General features: G+C 45.0%; 1 pseudogene; it reads left to right on the top strand.

The window, feature by feature from the left end:
* Positions 1-2,200: 2,200 nt before the first annotated feature.
* On the top strand, positions 2,201-6,831 carry LOC744521 (tropomyosin alpha-4 chain-like; annotated as a pseudogene).
* The last annotated feature ends 417 nt before the right edge of the window (positions 6,832-7,248 follow it).

Raw genomic sequence — 7,248 nt, 5'->3', positions numbered from 1 at the left:
ATGAGGTCAGAAGATCGAGATCATCCTGGACAACATGGTGAAACCCTGTCTCTACTAAAAATACAAAAAAAATTAGCTGGGCATTGTGGTGCGTGCCTGTAATCCCAGCTACTCAGGAGGCTGAGGCAGGAGAATAGCTTGAACCAGGAGTCGGAGGTTGCAGTGAGCCAAGATCGCGCCACCGCACCGCACTCCAGCAGCCTGGCAACAGAGTGAGACTCTGTCTCAAAAAAAAAAAAAAAAAAAAAGCACTTATATAATCAGTCATTTTTTTCCTTTTCTTTTTCTCTTTTCTTTTAGAGTTAGGGTCTTGCTCTGGCACCCAGTCTGGAATGCAGTGGTATGATTACAGCTCACTTTAGCCTCGAACTCCTGGGCTCAAGTGATCCTCCCACCTGAGCCTCTGAAGAAGCTGGGACTACAGGCACGCACAACTACATCTGGCTAATTTTTTTGTAGAGATGGCATCTGACTGTGTTGCCCAGGCTGGTCTCAAATTCCTGGCTACCAGTGATCCTTTTACCTCAACCTCCCAGAGTGCTGGGATTACAGGCGTGAGCCACTGTGCCAGGCCATAGCCACTTTAGCCACAATGCCTTCCCAGATAGCATGTCATAGATCAATACATTATAAAAAGTTGATTATGTTTTCACATAGAAACAATTTTGTTGTTTGAAATTGGCCCTGGATAAAGAATTCTAAAGCAAATGTATTATACATTAATCGTGGGTGTTGTTAAATGTATTGAACAACAACTATAGCACAGTCACCGGTCCTTAGAATACAATCGAGCATGAAATGTCAGCTGGACAGAAGAAAAACATGTCAATGTATAAACACATATAACAACTCAGAATCTGAAAATTATACTTTGAGATCTGTAAAATTAGCATTATTTATATAAAATTCCCCCAAATATACATAAGTGAAAGAAAACTACCACTCAACTATATCATATATATGCAAATTATAGCAAACATTTAATTCATAATAACCTGTTTACCCTTAAGCTCCCGGAGGGCTGGTTCCTTTAGAAACTCTGTCTAAGGCAGAAATGTTGCCATGATTTTGCAGTTACTTCTCACAGATTTCCTTGGAATCAGTTAAGGCATTTAAAATCATTCTACTTACTGAGGAGGTATATGAAAATGTCCTATTCATTCTGATGGACTCTCAGAAGGCTAGATGTGTATCTGGGAAGGAGGAATAATAGCCAGGTTGTTTATTTAATCCTTCAAAATTTTTATTTAGCATCCATTGTGTATCAGACTTGCTTGGTAAAGGGAATAAAATCATGAGTCAGATAATACCCTACAAATTATCTCCCGATACTGGCAATGAAAAAAAAAATTTTGTAAATGGTAATACTGGCCAGGTGCAGTGGTGCATGCTTGTAATCCTAGCACTTTGGGAGGCTGAGGTGGGCAGATTGCTTGAGCCCAGGAAGTTCGAGACCACCCTGGGCAACATGGCGAAACCCCATCTCTACAAAAAATACAAAAAAAATTATCTGGGCATGGTGGAGCATGGCTGTAGTCCCAGCTACGCAGGAGGCTAAGGTGGGAGAATTTCTTGAACCCAGGAGGTTGCGGCTGCAGTGAGCCATGACAGCACCACTGCACTCCAGCCTGGGCAACAGAGCAAGACTCTGTCTCAAAAAATAAATAGTAATAATAATAATAATACCTTGCAGTTGTCTTTCATAGCACTTGTCACTGTTTAATGATATATTATTTAATTTACTTCTATATTCTCCACTACACTATATACTCCCAGAGGACTAGAACAGTGTCAATTTCCCACAGTGTCTATTAACAACTAGTACATGCATGGAATATTACAGGTGCACAATAAAAGAAATTTAAATAAATTTACTTATTCATTAAGAATGATACAGTTCATCAGAATGTTAAGCTAATAAAAGAGAAGATTAATAATAATACAGTCCTTGCCTTCATGGAGCTTATAGTCTAATGCAAAGATCACTAAAACAAGCGATAACAATGAAATGCTAAGAGAGGGAGTACAAGCTGCTATGGGAGGAAGTGGCAGGAACTAATGTGAGCCAGGGAGGGACTTCTAACTCAAGGCCCACTGGGTACATCCCTCCATGGGCAGTGATTGAGCTAAGAGCTGAAGAGTGAGTAGGGATCAGTGGTGTGAAGATGGTAGAGAAAAATATACCAAGGAGGGGAGCCAGATGTGCAAAGGCCCCAAGGCAGAAGAAAGCTGGGAATTAGAGGGGGAGAAAGAAAGCCGGTGTGACCAAGGCCAGAGCAGCGGGAGGTCAGTAGCCAGACCTCTGCCAAAGACCTGGGAGGCCATAGCAATGTTTCCTCTTTATCCCAATAGCAATGGAAATTATTTCCAGGGTCTAAGCCTATAGAGAATGATCATATTTGTGATGTGGAGGACAGATTGTAGCCATCAACCGTGGATTCAGAGAGAGCAGCTAGGAGTCGTTTTAGAGCAGGTTTCCTAGTTGCAGAGCCTAAAACAGGCATTTGTATGAGTGATTTATCAAGGCAATGCAATCAGGAGAAACTTGTATGTATGTGGATGAAAGAAACAGGACAGGAAGAGGGAAAAGTTAGACATAGATGTGGTTTCATGTGAAGTCTAGCTTCCACCTGATGCTTCGTTTTCTCTTGGCTGCTTTGTAGAACATCATGCAAAGGGCCATTCATTGTGGTTTTGCTTTTATAGATCAGAATTATGTCTAATGATGCTGATAAGCAGAGAGGCCTTTAAGAACTCAAAGCCTCTCGTTTCAGTTTAAAAATGGAGAGGAGCTTCTGAACCCCAAATTTTATATATGAGATGCTTGCCCAAGAGTGAGCCCTAATGGAATGGAGGACACATGGGTTCCATGCTGGCTTCTCATCCCTGGCCTGCCAGTACTTGACTGTGTGACCTCAAGCAAGTTATTTCATCTTGCATACTTCTATTTTCCCACTTTGAAAATGGACCAAACTCCCCAAAGGGGACTCTTAGCTCTGATATAATTTTGAATTGAAATTCAAAAATGAAATTGTAGTCGCTGGATTATCTCAAGCACATTCTCAGAGATCCGGCTGCAGGAAGCAAGTGTTTGTATTGCTCAACAAAATGTTGTTTGCCATTTCCACAAAACATGCAGGAGAGTGGGTGAAGCTGACAAGGAAGATGGCCCCACTAGAGTGAGGATTAAACACTTCCCCTCAACAGCTGCATTGCCAGGTAATGTGGAATAAGTCAGAATCCCCGCTACCCAGGTCCTCTCCTCGCCTCTGCAGGAGAACAAACCAATTAAGCCAGGAGGCTGAGGACACACCTGACCCAGCCTTCATTTTTCCTGCAACAAAGTCCCTGGTATTTGCAGCAAAATAGACAACAGGAATTCCATCAGGAGCAGAGCAATGGGTTGCTTAACAACATGTCTTTGACCTTAGGAGCCTTTTATTTTATTTTGAGGCGGGGTCTCACTTGCCCAGGCTGGAGTGCAGTGGCGTGATCATGGTTTACCGTAGCCTTGACCTCCCTGGCCTCAAGTGATCTTCCCACCTCAGTCTCCCCGGTAGCTGGGACTACAGATGTGTGCCACCATGCCCAGCTAATTTTTTTTGTGTTTTTTGTAGATATGGGGGTCTCCCTGTGTTGCCCAGGCTGGTCTCGAACTCCTGGGCTCAAGTGGTCCGTCCGCCTCGGCCTCCTGGGATCCTTTTCTAGGCCACTTTCTGTCACACATTGCAAGCACTTCCAGAGCATTTCCAGGTCACATTCATGATTCATGTCTCTGCAGACAAAGTTCATGAAGAAATTGATCATGTGATTGGATGCAATCAAAGCTGCTCCGTGAAGGACAAGATGAAGCTGGGCCAGCCTGCATGAGATACAATGATAAATCACTCTCCTTCCTTCTACTCTGCCCAGTGCTGTGGCCCAGGGCCTATTCAGACAGTGCACCATCCCTAAGGTGAGATGAGTCTGGGAAATCTGACTGAGATAGAAGGGGTGCTGGGGTCCGTTGCTGGGGCCTCTGAGAAGTTTCTCAGTTCTGTTGCTGCAAGAGAGGCAGTTAGAGTCACAGAAAGAACATAAGGCCAGAGCAACGTGCCTGGGTTTGAAATCTGTCGCAGTCATGCAGTGCACTTTCAGGCCATTCTGTCACCTCTGGGGCCGTGTCTCTGTCTTCCTAGAATGGAGGAGGCTGACTTGGGGCTTCCAAGGCCCCTTCCCACTCTCATCTCAAATGTATGAAGGGAGCCCTGATTTCCATTCATAAGAATCTCATAGGAATGGAAATCTGATTTTTCATGGTGCATTAAAAAAGGGGGCAAGAGATGGAAATGGTACCTGCAGTTCTAGGGTAATCAAGGCAACTCTCACCTCCTTTAATCTTAATACTCTCCTCTCAGGATCACTTGTACTCCGACATTTGGGATATTGCTGCCTCTGACAGTTAACATTTGTAAAGCACATAGAATTTACCAAAATGTTTACATGCACACTGGGGATGTAGTCAGTCTTACATAGTGATTAAGGGTTTGGGCTTTACATTTAAACAGTTCCAAAGCATAGAGGAGGAAGAAAAGATGCCAAACCTGACCAAAATACTGCAAACAGAAACAGCCGCCAATCTCACTTACAAATATCAATGCAAAAGTCTATTGATGCATAGGTCTGGCATCATTATTAAAAATACTATACCACTGGCTGGGCACGGTGGCTCACGCCTGTAATCCCAGCACTTTGGGAGGCCGAGGCAGGCGGATCACCTAAGGTCACGTATTTGAGACCGGCCTGGCCAACATGGTGAAACCCCTCCTCTACTAAAAATACAAAAATTAGCAGGACATGGTGGCACATGCCTATAATCTCAGCTAGTTGGAAGGCTGAGGCAGGAGAATCGCTTGAACCCGGGAGGCAGCAGTTGCTGTGAGCCAAGATCCTGGGCGACAGAGCAAGACTCCGTTTCAAAAAAAAAAGAAAAAACTACACCACTAACACAGGAATCAGGAACATAGCAGTGGTGCAATACCAGGAAATCCATCTTAAGAAAACTGACCATATAAATACAATTTTGTATACATACAATTTATACAAAATTACATAAATACAAATTATGCAAAATTGTACAAATACAATTTTGACATTACATGATAATCTCATTTGTACGGAAAATGCTTTTAAGAATATTTGACATCCATTCTTGATTTTTCTAACCCTTAGTAAAATAGAAATAGATGAATTTCTCTTAAGTCAATGAAAACACATCTCCCAAATTGTGCTTTTTGGTGAAAGACTGGAAACATTTTCATTAATATTGAGAATAAGATGAGGCCGGCTTACACCTGTAATCCCAGCACTTCGGGAGGCGGTGGCAGGCGGATCACCTAAGGTCAGGAGTTCAAGACAGCCTGGCCAACATGGCGAAACCCTGTCTCCACTAAAAATACAAAAAAAAAAAAAATTTAGCCGGGCTTGGTGGCCCGCGCCTATAGTCCCAGCTACTCAGGAGACTGAGGTAGGAGGATCGCTTGAGCCCAGGAGGTGAAGGTTGCAGTGAGCCAAGATCCCACCACTTGCACTCCAGCCTGGGCGACAGAGTGAAACCCCGTGTCGTAAAAAAATAAAATAAAATAAATAAATAAATAAATAAATAAATAAACAAACAAATAACAAGGCTATTTACCATTACAGTATATAGTTCAACTGGAATCAGAAAAAAGTAACAAGAAATAAAACATTTAAAAGATGGAAGCAAAAACTTTAGTTGCTATCATCGTGCCTGAAAAACCCAAGAAAATTGACTCCTATAGTCAGTAGGAACAAATCCCCAAATCAACAGATATCGTGCAAGGGCGGGTGACCTCATCGCCCCGACGGCAGCCGGGCCGGGGCTGGGGGTGGCGGGGGGTGCGGGGCGGCCCCGGTGCAGGCAAAAGTTCAGGGGCCAAGGCGCGGCCGTGCAGCTGTCGTCCGAACCCGGCCGGGTCCGGGGCGCCCGCCGCAGGCGGTGAAACGCAAGATTCAGGCCCTGCCGCAGCAGGCGGACAAGGCGAAGACTGCGCGCAGGGCCTGCAGCGGCAGCTGGACTGGGGGCGCGAGCGGGGGGCGCGAGCGAGCGGCGCGAGAAAGCTGAAGGCGATGTGGCTGTCCTCAACTGACGCATCCAGCTCTTTAAGGAGGAGTTGGACGGGGCTCGGGAACGACTGGTCACGGCCCTGCAGAAGCTAGAGGAGGGGGGAAAAGGCTGCAGATGAGCGTGAGAGAGAATGAAGGTGATAGAAAACCGGGCTATGAGGGATGAGGAGAAGATGGATTCGGGAGATGCAGCTCAAAGAGGCCAAGCACACTGCGGCCGGAGGCTGACCGCAAATAAGAGGAGGTAGCTCGGAAACTGGCCATCACGGAGGGCGAACTGGCCAGAGCAGAGGAGCGTGCAGAGGTGTCTGAACTAAAATGTGGTGACCTGGCAGAAGAACTCAAGAATGTCACTAACAATCTGAAACCGCCGGAGGCTGCATTGAAAAGTATTCTGACAAGGAGGACAAATATGAAGAAAAAATTAAACTTCTGTCTGACAACTGAAGGAGGCTGAGATCCGTGCTGAATTTGCAGAGATAATGGTTGCAAAACTGGAAAAGACAACTGATGACCTGGAAGAGAAATTTGCCCAGGCCAAAGAAGAGAGCGCGGGCTTATATCAGACACTGGATCAGGCACTAAACGAACTTGACTGTATATAACCAAAACGGAAGAGCCTTGTTCCAGCAGAAACTCCGGAGCTCCGAGTGTCTTTCTCTTCTCTTGTAAGAAGTTTCTTTTGTTATTGCCATCTTTGTTTTGCTGGAAATGTCAAGCAAATTATGAATACATGACCACATATTTTGTATCAGAAGCTTTGAGCACCAGTTAAATCTCATTTCTTCCTTTTTTTTAAAATGGCACCAGCTTTTTCAGCTCTATTTTTTCCTTTGCGTTGCATTTATTCCTAAGGTAGGCAGGGTATTTCCTAGTAAACGCGGTCTCTTCAGACAGAGGGCGGACAGTCACAGTGGCTCACGCCTGTATACCCAGCACTTTAGGGGACCGAAGTGGGTGGATCACTTGAGGTCAGGAGTTCGAGACCAGCCTGGCCAACATGGTGAAACCTCGTCTTTACTAAAAATACAATAATTAGCCGAGCGTGGTGGCACACGCCTGTAATCCCAGCTACTCGGGAGGCTGAAACAGGAGAATTGCTTGAACCCGGGAGGCGGAGGT

The sequence above is a fragment of the Pan troglodytes genome, chromosome 8 (genome assembly GCF_028858775.2).
Source record: "Pan troglodytes isolate AG18354 chromosome 8, NHGRI_mPanTro3-v2.0_pri, whole genome shotgun sequence".
In the NCBI taxonomy this organism is placed as follows: domain Eukaryota; kingdom Metazoa; phylum Chordata; class Mammalia; order Primates; family Hominidae; genus Pan; species Pan troglodytes.
This window is presented reverse-complemented; position numbering and strand designations above follow the sequence as displayed.